Here is a 19,087-nt window from a genome sequence, read left to right on the forward strand (position 1 = left end):
CTAGTTCTTATGTTCCATAGATGAGAGAAACCATATGAAAATTGTCTTTCTCTGCTTGACTTATTTCACTTAGCATTATCTCCTCCAGTGCCATCCATGTTGCAGCAAATGTTGAGAATTCGTTCTTTTTGATAGCTATATAATATTCCATTATATATATGGACCACAACTTCTTAATCCAGTCATCTGTTGAAGGGCATCTCGGCTCCTTCCACGATTTAGCTATTGTGGACAAAGCTGCTATGAACATTGGGGTGCATATGGAAAAACTGATATCTTAATGATATTGAATCTTCCTATTAATAAATATTGAATATCTTCTCACCATTAATTGAGATCTTTGATTTCTTTCATGAGTATTTTGTAGTTTTACTCATATAGATTTTGTACATTTATTATAATATTTATACCTAAGTATTTAATTTTTTTGATTAATGTAAATGGTGTTTGTCATTTCAGATCCCAGTTGCTCATGTTTAGTATATAGGGAAACAACTGGCTTTTGTATATTAACCTTCTATCCTGAAACCTTGCTATAATTGCTTATTCAAAGAATGTTTTGTCAAGTCTTCATGATTTTCTATATAGATGATCATGACATCTGTGAACAGCGACAGTTTTATTTATTCCTTCCCAACCCATGTATCTTTTCTTCTCTTTTTTCTTTTTTTTTTAAATTTATCTTATTGCATTAGCTAGGCTTCCAGTATTATGTTGAATAGGAGTAGTGAGAGAGGACATCCATGGCTTTCTCCTGATGAAGGTGAACAGAATTTGCTCCTCCAAAATATGTCTCTTTGACATAAGGATTATCTTGAGCTTGTTATTTTTAAGAAAGAGCAGATACAGGAGAAACTCTGAAAACTGAGTAAAAGTTACCCTTTCATAGGGAAAATTTACATTTATAAGGGAAAACTTTATTTGTAAAGGTATCTTCCTGTCTTTCAGGAAAAGAAGGATAACTAAATTTCTAAAAACTCTTACCAATGAAGAAGACAAGGACTTAAATCTGCATAATAATCTTAGCTCTATTTACTTTGCTATTTCTGGTAACCTCCCATAACTTCACCACTTTTAGGTTAATCTTCATTTATTTTTTTCATTATTATGGATAATATTTAATGCTTTTTTCATGCAGAGTGGTTTTTTATTGGATTGCGGACATTGTGAATTTTATATTTTCTATTCCAAACATAATCTTGAGCTTTGTTCTGGATCACAATTAAATTACTTGAAAACATTTTGTTTTTTCTGCGCTTTGCTTTTAAAATTTGTTGGGTGGACTCACACAATTTCTGAGTGTAGGGCTGAGTATTCCCAGGTACGGAGGCAAGACCCTTCTGCATATGCAATGTCCCATGAATGAATAGTGAGGTTTTCTAGTCTGACTGGTAAGACTATTAATATTCCTTGCTTTTTGTGAGTTCTGGGCACTGTTATCTTTTTGTTTTGGTGGGGGGTGATCTTTCAGTGATCTTGAATAGTTTTCTCACATGCACGCACTGGGTAGGGCTCAGCCAAGGCCCCAAGGGGGTCCCTTTGCAGATCTCTGGGAGTTTCATCTCTGGACATCTGTCTCCTCTCCAGCACTCAATTCTGTGAGGTCTGTCTGTCTTGGTCTCCCCAGACTGTCAGCTCCATCTGTGCAATGCAGGGGCTTAGCCAGTCTCTGCCTGGTTTCTGTCATTTTGCATTGCAGCCTGGAAACATCCTTGGAGTAGTTACCAGGGTCTACTGTAGAGCTCATCTCCTTGTTTTATATATCCCAGAGATCATTATTCCATGTTGCCTTAAAAATATTTATTTCTGGGGGCGCCTGGGTAGCGCAGTCGTTAAGCATCTGCCTTCGGCTCAGGGCGTGATCCCGGCGTTTCGGGATCGAGTCCCACATCAGGCTCCTCTGCTGGGAGCCTGCTTCTTCCTTTCCCACTCCCCTGCTGTGTTCCCTCTCCTGCTGGCTGTCTCTCTGTCACATAAATAAATAAAATCTTTTAAAAAAATATTTATTTCTGGTTTGTCCACTTTTTCAAGAGGGAAAGTCAATCCCTGCTACTTTATCTTGCCAGAAGGGCATTTCCTCAATGTCTACAATTAGTTTTGAATAGCAACAATAGGTTAATTTGACAGATGGATAGAATATGAAGATAGATGGGTAGATATGTGGTACAGCATGTATAATAGAATGCTAATGATAGAATCCGAGTTTGAGTATGTGATAGCTCACTATACAATTATTTCAACTTCCAATGCTTGAAAAAATTAAAGTTTGGGGGGAAAATATTATGCCTTAGATTTGGAGAGATCTGGCTCACCCACTGGGTATCCTGCAGAGATTACTTGTGCAAATCATCTTTCATTGTGAGGAAGTTCTGCAGACAGGTGAGAGTGGAGGGCAAACCTGACTGCTGGAGCATGTTGCTGCCTCTCTTCCAAGGGGGAAGACCTTAGGGATAAAGCTGTGTGGCTACTGGGTCCTCCTCTATCTCCACTCCCATGAGCTCTTGTGTGGCCTGCATGGTGCTCCAAATGCACTTCGTCACTGTGGCTGGGCAATCTGCCAGTCTAGCAAAGGGAAAATGACAATCTGGCAAAGCAGAGAGCATAGCTCAGAAGGTCATTTACAAGGAAGGGTATGTACGGCTGTTAAGTTTCTTTCTGCTGGCCCTCTTATAGAAAATTGTAATATGTCTTGCTCCTTGATGCATAGGCTGAACTTTTTTTCTGTTTTCACCATAAACTGCTTTTAAATGGCTTAAGGCAACAATTAAATATTTCCAATGGGGGTTCCGAAATGGCTTTGGAGGGACCTGCTTTGGGGGGATCAAACTCAGAGTTTCCATTGAAACAATACAATCTCCAAATCCCATTAATGGTTTGGCAAATGAAAGCAATAAAAGGCCGAAAGTTAGAAGCCAGAAGTGCCTTGGGCAGCCATGTGACAGTCAGCATGAGCTGGTTCAAAGCCATATTAATCTTTTGTCTGTTTATCTTAATGAGCTCACAGTCCTAGTGTACTAATGGGCCTATAAACAAATATATGCAGTGCCCCTGCTTTGAATTAGCTTTTCTAAAGGTTTATATGAGACAGGGCAGCACAAAGCCAGGACCATCATTCCAGATTAATCTGCAGATTCAAAATAATCCCAAACTCCCAGCAGTTGTGTGCATGTGTGGTTGTAAAACTAACAAGTCATTTCTTTAAAATTCATATGGAAATACAAAGGACAAAGAATAATTAAGGTAATTTTAAAGAGCAAACTCAAATAACCCCTGTAGATATCAAGGTCTATTGTAAAGCAATACTTGTTAGGCAGTAAATTGGTGGTGTAAGATAGATATTCTGACCAATGGAACAAAATAGAATTAAGAATGAGATGTGTGAGTGTATGATCACTTAATTTATGATATAAGCATCACTCAATACAGTGGGGAAAATAATATTCTTTTAGTACATGTTGCTGAGACAATCAGACATCTATGTGGAGACCTTGGCCTGCAAGTCAGAGACAGCTGCATACTGCCAGGCCAGTCTGATCCTTACCTTTCACCATAAACCATAACAACAACAAAATGCCCATTCTGGGTGGATTGCATACTCATTTTGAGAACCAGCCAATAAAGCACTTAGGCATACACAGGAGAACATATTATAATCAAGAATGTCTGTTTATTAAAAAAAAAAAAAAACCTCCATTAAGAGTGTGAAAAGGTAACCAGATGTGTAATACACAAATCTGAAAAAGAGCTCATATCTAGAATATTAATTAGAGGAAACAGAGATGACCTTTAAAAAATGGGCAAAAGTCATGAAAAGGCTCTTCATAAGAGAATACTCAGTTGCTGATAGACATAAGAAAGTATCACAGTCTTTAGCCATCAGAGAAAAATATATGAAATATCACTAGGCACCTACCATAATGGTTGAGATGAAAAAAAAAAAAAAAGCTCCACAAGAATGGGAAGTAATCTTGTCTGGGACAGACTTGAGAATTAAAAAACTGGAGAAGAAAGCCCAGCAGGGGAGCCCAAGTCTTTTTCTAAAGATTCTAGGGACACCTGGCCTTGTAAGTAGTGGCCTTCCTAGGCTGCACCTCACTATCCTTTGAGACCCATCTTATAAAAGTTGCCTGCATTCTAAACACACTGTTACATTGTTAGGCAAATTACTTCACCAGGCCATTGCAGGCCCAAAGTAGGACTTTCTGTTGTGAATCTAATTGTCCTAACACTGTGTATTGAAAAGACTGTTCTTTTCGCTGCCATATTGAATGATGTCTTTATCATAAATTAGGTAGTCATGTACTCACACATCTCATTTTTGACTGTTCTGTTCCTTAATCAGATTGCCTATCCTCGTACCAATAATATATTGACTACACCAAAGTTGTTTATTTTTTAAGGTTTTATTTATTTATTTGACAGAGAGAGAGAGAGAGCACACAAACAGGGGGAGGGGCAGAGGGAGAAGCTTACTCCCCGCTGAGCAGGAAGCTTGACATGGGGCTCCATCCCAGGACCAGGAGATCATGACCTTAGTTGAAGGCAGAGGCTTAACCGACTGAGCCACTCAGGTGCCCCCCAAAATTATAATAGAAACTGAAATCAGCAAGAGTAAGTAATTGAGTTCCTTAAGGTGCGGGGGGAAGGTGTGGTCACTCATATTTCCCCAATAGTTAGGTAGGGGACTTTCAACAAGCAGTCAGACAGGAGACATATAGAAGCCTCTGTAGCATACTGAAGACCAGATCTCCTTGATATCAAAGGTTGGTGCTGTCTTTTTCACATGGTCAACTTTAGAGGTCACAGCACCTCCACTGAGATGTGTTACAGTGGGTTCACTGATCTTCCCCAGAAGCATGCCCTCTCTCACCACTCTGCTCAGGAGTCACAATGGACAATCAATCATTCAACTTAACATAACTCAATATGTACCCACCAAACACTGCTAATCAGGATCATTCTGCGAAGAGGTATGTGTATGGGAAGAGGAAGGCGTGCTAAAGGATAACACAAGCTACCAGCCCTAAAAAGCTGGTGGTCTAGAGAATGAAATTAAATTAATCAACCCATCAAGCACCTAAATAATCTAAATAAGACTACAATTTATATAAAAATAAATGGTTTATAGAAAAAACAATATAGGAAATCAAAGACAGGTGCAATCAATGAATAGTCATGACCAGCTTCCTGAGCTCAGCCTTGAAGCATGGGTAAGATTTCAACAGTGAAAATCTGGCCAGGGTTGTGGTTACAGCATCTTAATCTCTGGAGAACCTCACATATTCTTGCTCAGAAGTGACTGTGCTTCTCTACCAATAGAGGAAGATGCTGAGTGGTGAATAATGGACCATAGCATAGTTCTGTGGGAACCCACCTGCTCCTCCCATAAGAATGGTGTATTCAATCACACCCTGCATCTGCTAGTCCTGTGCAGGGTTGCAGTGGGTAAGCCTTTGCCTAACATTAGCTGGCAGCATGGCAGAGTAGACTTACCAGTCCTATCTCATCTGCTCTGAGGTCCTGTCTGGTTTAGTGTGAACAGCTGATGCAGTGAAGAAAGAGGACCAGGACACACCCATCCAGTGTGTCCATCACCTTTGACTTTGTCTTAAGTCCAAGTTCTGGGGAGAACAATGCCATTTAGCATGAGGATCACATGGAATGCCCTGCTGATGAGATCTCACAGAGGAAGTAGATGTTGGTACCAATGAGGTTTTAACACTCATTTTTAAGGCAGCCAGAATCACACTCCACGTCAATAATTGAGCTAGAACTTCAAGACCCTGGATTCTTATCAAACAGACTTCATTCCTAAAATGCAACTAAATTCTTCCTCGTGAAAAGGAAGAACAAATTTGAGATCAGCCTGGATTTGTGGTCAAAGAAAAGGTGTTCACCAACTGAAATACCTAGGCACTAGATACGCATCACTAGGAACTTAGAATTCAAGGTAAATACTTTCCTGTGCATACAAACAAGGAAGGAATGGCCTTGAGAGTATATCCAGAGATGGGCTGGATAGATTTTAGCTGCAAATTAGGAAAAGAAGCATTAAATGTGTTTGGGAAGATTATGGCCCAGAAATAGGGCTATCAAGTGCTCCTTTCCCAGAAGCTTGTAGGGGTTCCGTGGCTTGACTTGAGGTTGTCAGGAATGGAGATGACCCTCATGATAGCAGGCCCATCAGAGATACTGAGCAGTGATTTATTGCAAGAAGCACTGGGAAGCATCAACTTCTGGAGCCAGATACTAGTCTGCTTACCATTCTGGCAGTGGCTTTGGAACAATCTTGTGGAAGTGACTCATGCCTAAGAACTGGGACCAAGAGGAAGCAGCAGGGAGTAAGTGGGTGATGCTTGTTAGGATAACTACAATTAGCCCCTCTGACAGCCCAGATCTTTATTTCCACTTATCACGCAAGGGTATAGGATAAGTTAATAGGAACTAATAGTGAGAAGGATAAAACAGGCCATTGGTAAGTAGAAAAACTATATAGAGGCTCAGAGAGGTAGAATTTACCTTTTTTAATTTTTTTAATAACTGAACTGAGATGTAATTAACATAGTTCCAATGTTAAATAAATTGTTCCAACCAATGAACATGAAGTAAATATTTAAATGATTTATGAAGCAAGTATAACATTGATATAAAACTGGGAAAGAGAAGGAAAATTATAGACTAATATCATAAATATTGATTCAAAAATCTGAAATAAAATATTGAAGAATCCAAAACCAGCACTTGCTTCAAGATCTAAACTAAAAGACTCATTTGCTATAAGATTAGACTAAGTAAATGAATTTTATTATTTTTAAAATAAATCTTGTTAATGTATGTATCCATATATAATTTTGATAATGATATCTCTAAAGATGGTATGATTTAAGGACAGATTTAAATATAACAAATCTAATGCATCCTCTCTTGTTCTCTCTCCAAGTTTTTGTCATGGAAGACAGCTTATCACTGTAGTTAGTAATATGTTCTCTGGGTTCCTAATCTCAGTTCTACTATGTACTACCTCTGTGACCTTAGAAATTTTACTTGCCCTCCAGAAGACTTAGTTATCTCATTTGTTAAAATGGTGCCAATAATGAATATACCACCTGGAGTTGTGGTGATAAGCCAATGAATAATGGATATAAGGAACACAGAACAGAGCTTGCCAGGTAATAAGAACTCAGTACATCCTTGTTATTAGTCGATCAGTCACCACTGAATGTATTCCAAAGCTTTAAGACCAGGCTTTGGCTACAATGCTCCCCTGTCCAATCTTCCTTCCTCCACATTTTTCTTAAAACTTGCTATAAAGTCTATCAAAGTACCAAATATCTCCTGCAATTTCAGTTTCATGGCTTCAGAACAGCTTGGTGTTAGAAACCTCAAAGTTCCTGGCTCTGAGCAGTGTTGCTTGAATAATGTTCTTCTTGCTGTGACTGCCTGTCAGACCCTGCTCTCTCCAAGCTTTAGTTCTTTTAGTTCTTCTGACTTTTCTTCCACATGAAGAAGGAGGAAAAAAAAAATCTATGTAGGGCATATTTAAATTGATAATTAAAACTCTATAATTAAAGGAGAAAGAAATTGATAACCTTTAAAAGAGTGTATTGAATATTTAAATGCAATCTGCCATTTCCCTCAGCAATGGCTGGAAACTTTACATTTTGTCTCTGTCTAAATAATTTCTGTTTAAAAAAAAAACCAAGCTTTAATGAAACAGAGCATTTTGAATAACAATATTTAATATGATATTCTAATGTAAATTTAAGTTTATTTCATAACTTGTTAGGAATCCAGAGGTCTTTATTTTTATTTTATTGTATTTTATTTTGTATTTTAGAGATTTTTTTGTTTATTTGAGAAAACACTAGAGAGAGAGAACAAGCACAAGTGGGGGACAGAGGGAGAGGGAGAAGCAGGCTCCCTCCCTACAGAGGGAGAGGGAGAAGCAGGGAGCCTGATGTGGAACTCGATCTCAGGACCCCTGGATCATGACCCAAGCTGATGGCAGATGCTTAATCGACTGAGGTGCCCCAGACCTTTATTTTTAGAACCAAAACGAGGCAGGGGATTTCTTGCCTTTCATTTTTCCACTATCAACTTTGCTTTCTGGCTCTTTCTTCCCTGGCCTTTGAAATTGTCTCACTTTCTGGCATTTTTCTTATCTTTGAAGTTCTCTGGTCTTGGTGTGAATCAGAGTATTCCCCCATCATCTCTCTGATGTGATCCTAGAAGGAAAGAATCATCCTTCCCCCAGGCATCTCTCTATCCCAAGGGGAGGGTATGCCACTGGGCTAGGATACACAATACTGGCCCCCCACCACATCTGTCTGCATGTCTGTGGCTCCTGAGGTGCTTCCTCTTTCCCACTGACCCTCCAAGAGCCTGGAGTCCTAGGGAGAGCACCTGCCTATTATCTCTATCTTTCTCTTCTCCTCAGTGCCTCCCCTAGCAAGCCTCCCAACCCGAAGGGCCGGAGTCTTTTCTGTGAGATCCACAGAGCTGACAGCCACACACACACACACACACACACACACACGCGCGCGTGTGCGCGCGCACACGCACGCACGCAGACACACATACCCTCTTGCTCCTTTCAATTGATTCTACTCTCAAGAATGAGGGATGTCTCCAAATGGGCTCTTATCTTTGACAACAGCACGCACTTCGTGGGGAACTTCAACACACTCTGTTTCATCTGACTTGGACAAAACACTGAGTGGGTAGACAGGGAAAGGGTTACTACTCCCATTTAAAGGATAAGCAAAGTGATACTTAGGAAAGTTAATGTGGAGGTCTCAGGCGACAAGACTAATTATTGGCAGAACTGAAACCAAGAAGCTAGGTCTTTCTTCTAACTTAAAAATAAAATGGGGGTGCCTGGGTGGCACAGTCCTTAAGCGTCTGCCTTTGGCTCAGGGCGTGATCCCGGTGTTCTGGGATCTAGCCCCACATCAGGCTCTTCCGCTGGGAGCCTGCTTCTTCCTCTCCCACTCCCCCTGCTTGTGTTCCCTCTCTCGCTGGCTGTCTCTCTCTGTCAAATAAATAAATAAAATCTTTAAAAAAATAAAAAATAAGATGTAAATAATATCATTCTGGACTTAACATCGAAAAGTCTGAGGTGTCTTTTAGGCTTGAATTTTCACAAAAGTGGAAGTGATTCCTGTGCACAGAATGTGCTGGAGCCTACAGTGGAAATGATACTGCCCTCTTCTGGGAAAGGAAATAATACTGTTGGAGGTACTGGATGGTCTTCTTCTGGCATGCTGGGGTCATGACCCCCACAACATACACAGGATTGCCTGGGACTGTTTATACCTGTTATCTCAAGCAAAAATTTCATAGGTCCCCCTCTGACTCTCAGAATTTACCCAGTTTGAACATGGATACCTGACTGAAAACCAATATCATATGAACATTTTGAAACCAATCCATAAGACCTCTTGGCTAAAGCTCCCTTTGGACCAAATACAACTGGAAATTGTCCTGAAATTTGTCTTCTTGCCTCAAACATAAGCCAGCTTCTGATCCACTCTTGATGGAATCTGTATTTGAGGATCCAGTCTTGCCCATGTTCTGGTAGGCAAATGGGCTGTGCCCCAGAGTCACATTCAGAAGCTCTGGCTATGGAATCTCTGGTGCTGACTCCCCGGATGTAACTTTCCTGCCAGCTTGTTCCAACAGAACTGACCTCTATGTGGAAAAATCCTAATCATCACTTGCGTTCATGCTTACTTCAAGTGAATTAAAAAATGTCGGGTATGTAGTCCATGGCTATGGCATGGTGCTAATTTGAGAGCCACGGATGAAGACTGATGACCTTGCTCCCATGTAGAGTGACACAAACTGGCAGGCTCCATCTTGGAGCCAATCTCAATACGTAGCCACTTGTCCCAAAAATGAGGTCTCTGGATTCCCTCACTTCGTCTCCAGGACCAATTTTGGATGCAACACAAAGTCGGAGATTCTGCCAGTTGCAGCCACATGCCTATAGGTAAAGCATGAGTGGTTCACCTTGTAATCTTGGCCTGGACCAGAAAATATGACTATCACTCAGTTTATGAGCCCCTGTCTCTACCCTGGTCCCAATTCCCATGCCTGTGTTTGTGCCCTGATCCCTGTTTAGTGAATATCCTAATGCCTCAGTGTTTTCCTAGTCTTGAGATTCAGCCTCTCCTGAGAACTGAGTCTTCCATTCCAGGCTAGTTTCTGAAGTTCCATGTGGAGAGAACTTATTGATGCCAATGTCCTGGGCCTCCAGTCCCCAACTACACTGTGTGCTGGATATTCCTTTGCTATTTCTTCTTGAACTCCTCTTGGCCTGACTTCTACCAGGGCCACCATTGCCATATCCACTTGGTCGCTGTCTTGCTCAGCCAGTGGAATCCTCCATCCCTATCAGCAACTGACCACTTCTCACATGAGTGGGAGAGTCTTGTTACCATATCTTACTAGGCTCTCCCTTAAGTCTTGCTCTAAATGCTAGTCATGGTGAATTCCAAGGTAAGTTCTAATCAAATGGGATAGCCAGAAAAAAGTATACCTGCCTCGCTAGGTATTGGACAGTTACCTGGAGGTTCTATGGAATTACACATGACCCAAGAGCTCTTGACATGCTCTAGTCCTGATATGACCTTTAAGACATTCTGACTCTTTTTTTTCTAAGAAAAATTTAGATGAACAGACTACCTGGAGACATCATGATAGTCTGGGGTTGTCTATACTGTAACCAAGACCTTGCATTTTCTCCTTGTCCTATACCTTTGAAGTTACATGTTTAATTTCAGAGAAGTTGTTAGGTTCACTGACCATCCACCCAAGAAATCATCCATGAAGAATGAATAATGGAGCATGGGCTTATATGAATGACAGAAGACAATATAGGAACTGATGTTTGACAAAACTCTAATGACATCTCTGATAACAGGTCAGTAAAATTAGTATCTTCTTCACAAATATTGCAAATTATCCAACAAGAGGAGGAAGTCTTGCCTGACTACAATCTGGAAAACAATTTCACACTAGAATAAACAGAGATTAAAAATGATAAACGCATTATACCATCCATTTCCTAACCTGGGTCATGACATAAAGATAGTGAGAGGAGAAAGGTGGGGGGGGGAGATAATCAATTCCATCAACGACTGCAGCTTGTCTTCCTTAGCAAAACGAGAAGAGGAGGTCTGATAGTGGAAAGGTAATACTGAAGAATGTTATCCTGAAATGAAAAATGCCTAATGTAAAAACTCTGCTCAGTTGCAGACTTCTGACATACAGACATCAGCCAGTTTGGTTCTATTCAGTGAGCAGAGGAACGAGAAAAGCTGCAGGAGAGCATTAGGAGAAGGGAAGATATAATAGCTACCGGGGTGATTGTAAAATACAGAGAGAAACTTAAAAAACACAGGGTTATTCTTCAGTGAAAACACCACATTTCTCCATGAACTTGTTAGTTTCTTGCTTTAGCTTTCTGTGCAGTACCTTAAAAAAATATTTGGTTTACAGGATCAGAGAATGAGGCAGCAAGACGTACTTGTTTCTCAAAAATAATGGGCTGCTCCTATTTCTCTCTGCTGGATGATGGCTGTATATTGTACATTCATGCTAAACTGTTCAAAAGACAAAAATAAAACACTTTTGTCCCAAGATAATTGGGTTTTTATCACTTTAGACCCAAAGTGGTAAATAGAAAAACTTCTTGACCATTGAAAATTGAAGTTATATTGACTTCACAGTAAACTGGTTATTCTAAAGTAACAATGGTAACAATGGGAAAAAGTCAAATGGTCTTCCAGGCAGTGGAAGATTGGCTATGAAACCAGGACGGCTTCACTGTGTAAGTGCCTTACAGAGATTGTGACACAGAGAAGCATGATGGATATAATGATTCCTGGAGTATAGGGTATTCCTTGGAAAGTGCTCAGGATTCCTTGATACACTTAGTCTGTATTCCTCTGATGTTCGGTAATCTAATGGTCTTATCTATTTGTTTCCAGGAATACATCAGAGATGTACTGTAAGAATCAATGATGTGTTAAGGGCCTATTTGAGCATACATTACCACAGTATTTTGGGTGATTTTGAGGATTATACCAACTGCTGGTCTAATTCACAAGAACATTTCTAAAAGGGGAAAATGAAATTTACTAATCCAAACAAAGGAAATTTTTGACAAGTGATATTAAAGTAGTTTTTGTTTGTGTGAACTATATTTTAGATTCTAACCTCCACAGGGCCAGAAACCACACTGGTTTAATCTACCAACATATATCGGCACCACCCCTGTGCCCCCTTGGCAGACTCTCAATAAATGCTTATGATCACCTCAGGGATATACTTTCCTTGCTATCTCTTTCATTCATGCTGATCTTGAGTGCCAAGTGCCAACTAAAAGATGACAGAACTCAGACTGAAGCTTCTCCTGAAGGAATTAGGGTCAGTGAGGACAAGGTCCAACTTAAGCCTCGGTCATTTTGGTGACATGGGTTTGGACGGGGATTCATGTTTCCACTAAAACTGAGGAAAGACAGCTCCCTTTCAGTGGAGGGGTCTCACTGTGCAAAAATGGGCCCAAGTGGAGACTGGGCATGTGGTATGACAAGGAAAGAGGATCATTTAATGGGATGTCTGAGCAACGCAAACTACCAGATATAAGCCAAACGATGTACAAAATAAAGTCAGAAAAATCAAGAGTATGTCAAGTGTTACAGCTTAATTTGAAATCAGTCTAGTAAATATTAGATTTGATTTGCTTTATGTACACTTCACAAGTTTGTAGTTATACAGAGAGGAGAGGCTTGTAAAGCTGCACATGTGTGGCTAACTGATGAACCTTTAAATAAGAGTGGCTGAAAAAGCCTCATTTCTGGCCCTAAGAGAGTTAAGTGGTACCAGACTTGACCTCCTGCATACACAATGGGGAAATTGAACAACATGTGTGAAATAACAGTTTTTCCCAAGTTAGACAATACATAGTAGAGAATTATGATTTCTGAGAGGAGATATTTTCTCTGGAGTCCCCTTCCTACCTGTGTCAGGGAGAGGGAATCCCAGTGGAGAACAGCTGTTTCATCAAAGTAAGAGGCAATTGGGAACCAGAGAAACAGGCTGCAGGAATTTGCTGGACAATGACATATGGGACAATATCAAGAAACTTGACAAAACTCCAGGATACATAATCCAATGGAAACCACACTATGTTGCATTATAGTCAAGTTGCTGAGGAAAAATGATAAACAGAAAATCTTAGAAAAAGCAGGGCACAAAACCACCTCATTTTATAACGGGAGAAAACATTAAAATGTTTGCAGATTGCCATTAGAAACAATGCAAACCCAAAGATAATGGAAGTGAGTATTTAAAGTACTAAGAGGGAAATAGTGTGTTAGGTTTTTGTTGTTGTTGTTTGCTTGTTATATATATATGTATATATAAATTTTTCTTTTGATTTTTTCTTCACCTATTGGTTGTTCAAGAGTGTTACTTAACTTCTACATATTTATGAACTTTCTAGGTTTCCTCCTGTTATGCATATGAATGGGATAAAATATTTGCAAAACATTAACCTGATAAGGGGTTAACACCCCAAATACATAAGGAAATCATCTCATACAACTGAACAGCAAATATATATACGAATTGCATATATGTATATATGATTAACATAAAATATATACATATATATGATATATATGATTAATAAATGGACAGAGTAGCTGAATAAGCATTTTTCCAAAGAAAATATACAAATGGCCAATGGGTACATCAGAAGATACTCAACATCACTAATCATCAGGGAAATGCAAATCAAAACCGCAATATCACCACACACCTGTTTGAATAGCTATCATCCAAAGATAAGAGACAAATTGTCGGCAAGGATGTGAAGAAAAGAGAAGCCTTGTGCACTGTAGGAATATAAATTGGTACAGCCATTACAGGAGGCATTTCTGAAGTACCTAAAAAAACTAAAAATAGAACTACCATACAATTCAGCTGTCCTGTTTCTGGGTATATATATGAAGGAAATGAAATCAGGATATTGAAGAGATATTTGCACTCCCATGCCCCCCCCCCTTTTTTTTAATAGCCATGGTATGGAAGTGACCTGTATAAATGGATATGCATAAAGATAAATATAGATAGATAATATAGCTAATAATACTGTATTATATAATTGAAAGTTGCTAAGAGATTAAATCTTGAATGTTCTTACCACCAAAAAGAAATGGTGACTATGTGAAGTGAGGGAAGTGTTAACTAACTCAACTGTAGTGATCATTTTGCTATATGTGTATCAAATCAATATTTTGTACACCTTAAACTTACGGCGTTATGTATCAATTATATCTGAATGCATCTGGAAAAATATATGTAAGGGGAAGGGGAAAAAACACTGTCAGTTCTAAGATACTAGTGAAATCTCATTGCAGCTGGGGAAAAAGAACAGAAAAAAAAAAATCAACCCAGGGAGTGGAGAGAAATTGTGCCAGACTCAGAACTACCTCAGGTGAGAAGCAGGATCACTTCACATCTCAGGCTGCCCTCCCAAGACCTAGGGACATAGTGCCTATCTATGACTGAGATATGGCTTAATCAGATCAACAGAATTCCCTTTCACTTCCCAGACCCCATCAGAGCAAGAAGCATGATGTATCAGTAGATTGCAAGAGACAGATCCTCTCTGTGGCTGATGCAAAGGGAATTTTCAGGGTATGGATGCGGCATTCCCCAGGAAACAAATATCCAAACTAACCCTCACCTTAAACTCCAGATGTCTCTAGAAGAATTTAATATTGTCGCGCTCTAAGGGTAACCACAGAAACAACAAACTCCAAATCCAGTTCATCACAAAAGTAGATTTATTCAAACCCTTGCCTAGTAGACAAAAAATGTATGCCGACTTTTAGGTCTATACCCGTTTATTGGATATTTTCAATATCTACTGTGCTGGAAGACGCACAACTTCCACAAGAATACCACAAGGAGGATGGAACTGCAAGCCAAAAATACACTTTAAAGGAGCAAAACAATCATTAGAACCAGACTGAGATATGAAACAGATGGTAGTACTATCAGATGAGAAATTATACAGATAGCTTCACTGATCAGTTTTATCAATACTTAACTACAAAATAATACCAATACTACTCAAATTATTTCTTAAAATAGAGGAAGGCACATTTTCCCACCTCATTATATGAAGCTGGTATTACAATAATATCACAACCAAATACAGTTACTATAAAAAAAGAAAACTACAGAAAGATATACTTGATGAAATGGACAGTCTTTAATAAAATATTAACCAATCGAATACAGCAAACACACATGCATAAATATACAAAGAAATGTAATTCATTATGTCAAGTTTGGATTTATCTACGCAATGCCAATGTGGTTTAACATTCATCGATCAGTCAGTATAATTCATCACATTAACCAAGTAAAAGAAAAAACGTACTTGTCTTAATGGAAGAAAAATTAAAGAATTTCACAAATTTCCACATCTATTCATGATAATACTCTCAGGTAACTATGAATAAAAGAGACTTTTCTCAAATTGATAAATGGTAGAAGGAAGAGACAAACAAATAAATAAACAAAACCTATATCTAATATCCTACTTTGTGAAAAACCATGACTGGGAAAAAGAATGTACCCCCTACCTCTTCTAATATACCGAACATTGCACTGAAACTCCTACCCTGTCCATTAAGTCAAGAAAAATAAATACAAGATATACAGATTAGGAATTAAAAACTAAAATCTATTCAAGGACTTTCTTATTGTTTTAATCGAGAAGAAGATCTATTAAAAAAAAAAAGACAAACTACTAAAATCTAGAATGAATAAGTCCCAGGAGACTCTATCCTCCTGGGAAGGCTGATCCCTGCCTGGGACCAGCTCAGCATGCAGGGGCACATGTCACATACCCTAGCCAGATCAAGGACCAGTGATGATGTTGGGGTCTAAGGTTTCTTGTCTTCCTGTCCAGTCACCAGTTCTCAAGTACCTGTATTACAGAGGAAAAGGAATCAAGGCTTAGAGTCTTCAAAAGGAGGGAGAATTAATCTACTTCCATCTGGCTTTGGAAAAAACAAGTCAAATTCCTTCCAGGAGGTTTGTCTTACACACTATAGTATTAACAAGCAAATCAGGGTAATTGAGCACTAAGCAATGCATGGGTGTAAGAAAGTCACCCAAGGTCAGGAAAATAACTATCCGAAAGGATTAGCGGTAACAGTACTCAGCAGTCGCAGAGAATAGGAATAGTACCTGCTTTCATCAGACAAACTAGAAAATCTCATAATTGGTGGCACACTGGCTACAGTATACAGGAAGGTCTTATCTCAGTAGCTCAATCCAGCCTAAGAAATGTGGAAAGTAGGACACAAAGGAACAAACTGATTCCAAGTAATTTAACAGCACCCAGAACAAAGCCCAATAATATATACAGGAATGTAAAAATTATCCAGGACCTGACAAGGTAAAATTAACAATGACTGGCATCACGTAAAAATTTACGTGGCATACGAAGAAGCAGGGATATATGATCCATGATGACAAAAATCGATTGAAACCAACCAAAACCTGCCATAGATATTAGAATTAGGACACACGACTATTAAAAGAATTATTACATCTGTATTCTTTATTTTTAAAAAAATATAGAGAGATAAAAGATATAAAAAACACCCCAATCAAACTTTTAGAAATAAAAACTTGGTTGTGTAAAATGCCAAGCATTTTGTATTGTGAATAACAGCAGACAGGTATCACAGAGGAGAAGACTGGTGAACATCAAAATAAATTCCCGAGAGAGAAAGAGAAATTATATATATTTAAATTATATATAATATATATACATGTATGGAACAGAACATTGTAAGGTTTGGGACAACTTCAACTATTTTAATATATGTGTAATTTGAGTCCTTTAAGGATGAGAGTCAAGAGGGGAACAGAAACAATATTCGAAGAAATGATGACAATTTTTTTTCAAATTTGATGAAAATTATGAAGTCACATATCCAAGGTCGATAACCCCAAGCATAAGAACATGAATAAAAGTGCACCAAAGTGCATTATCATCATGTTACTCAAACCAGTGATGAAGAGAAAATGTCAAAAGCAGCTAAAGAAGAAAGATAGTTTATATGCAATAGAACAAATACAGGGTAACTGCAGATTTCTGGTCAGACACAAAACAAGCGAGAAAACAGGGGGTCAACATCTTAAAAGTACTGAAACGTCAACTTTGTCAACTTTGAATAGTATAGCCAGTGAAAATAACTTTCTGAAACAAAGGCAAAACAAAAACTTTTTAAAAATCGAATAGTAGCAGTAGTAGTAGTAACAGTAGTAGTAATTCGGTCGAATTACTGACTTGCGTTATAAGAACGATCAAAGAAAAACTTCCAGGCAGAATTAAAAAATGATACCTGATGGACATCTAAATAAATAAAGAGAAACAAACAGATAATTTAATACAGAAATAAAGGAATTAAAAGCCCTGGCAGAGATTACCAAATTGGATAAAAATATCAAGACCCACTAGTATGCTGCCTAGCAGAAACCCATTTTAAAAATAAAGACACAGTAAATTAAAAATAAAAGGATTGAAAAGATACTCTTCATGTACTTGTCAGAGTAAGGCTGGAGTGACTACATCGATATGAGACAAGTAGATTTCAGAACAAAGAATATTAACAAAAAAGAAGGCCACAGTAAATATGATCGGTTCATCAGGAGCACGTAATCATTCTAAATGCAATTTCAAAATATCAAATGAATAACAGAGTTAGACCTAGTAACAGAGTTACTCTAATAAATAGCAAACATCTCAAAAATATAACAAAATTTTAAAGCAAAAACTTGGAATTACAAGGAGAAATAAGAAAAATCTGAAAGTTTAATCATGGTTTTTAATATCTGTTTCTCAATAATTCATAGGACAAGTATAGAGAGAATCAGTGTAGATACAGAAGATTTGAAGAATACTATCAACCAACTTGACCTAACTGACATTTATTGAATATTACACCCAAAAAAGCACAGTCATCATTTCTTTCCAGCTGCACACAGACTGTTTTCCAAGATTAGACTGTGTTATCGGCCACAAAAAAATCTCAATCAATTTAAAATAATTAAGCTAATACATAAAACACGTTCTTTGACCACAACGGATTTTATTAGAAATCAATAGTAGAAATAGCTCTTGAAAAGTTCCAATTATCTGGAAACTAAATAACACGTTTATAAACAAACACTCAGATCAAAGAAGAAATCAACATTAAAATTAGAAATTATAGTTTGGGCTGGAAGAAATGGAAATACAACATTAAACCCAAAATAAGTTGAAAACAGAAATTGATGCCCTGATTTCAGAGGGAGAGAACATGGAAGCTGACCCTTCTACAGCTTACTCTGTATGTCTTTATTTGGCTAGTCCTGATCTATATGCTTTATAGTAAAGTAGTATTCATAATAACAGTGTTTTCCTGAGTTTTAGGTGTCATTCTCATGAATCACGGCACTTAAGCAGGGTGTGGGAACATTCTGGACTTGCAGCCAATTGGTCGAGTGCAGGTGACCTAGGGACACCAAAGTTTGGCTGGCATCTCAAGTGAGAGTAGCCTTGTGGAGGACACAGCCTTTAGTGTCAGAATATATTAGAAAATTATGGGGCGCCTGGGTGGCTCAGTTGTTAAGCGTCTGCCTTCGGCTCAGGGCGTGATCCCGGCGTTCTGGGATCGAGCCCCACATCGGGCTCCCTGCTGGGAGCCTGCTTCTTCCTCTCCCACTCCCCCTGCTTGTGTTCCCTCTCTCGCTGGCTGTCTCTCTCTGTCAAATAAATAAATTTAAAAATCTTAAAAAAAAAAGAATACATTAGAAAATCAATCAATATAACTCACCATATTAGCAATCTAAAATTAGAGAAACCATGTGATTTTCTCAACTAATACAGAAAAAGAAGTTGACAAAATCTAACATCCATTCATAATGAAAACTCTCAGTTATCAACCTGGTAAAAGGAATCCATGAAAAACCCGAAGTTAATGTCATGCTGAACAGTGAAGATTCAATA

Source organism: Ursus maritimus, unplaced genomic scaffold (genome assembly GCF_017311325.1).
Source record: "Ursus maritimus isolate PB19 unplaced genomic scaffold, ASM1731132v1 scaffold_16, whole genome shotgun sequence".
Lineage (NCBI taxonomy): Eukaryota > Metazoa > Chordata > Mammalia > Carnivora > Ursidae > Ursus > Ursus maritimus.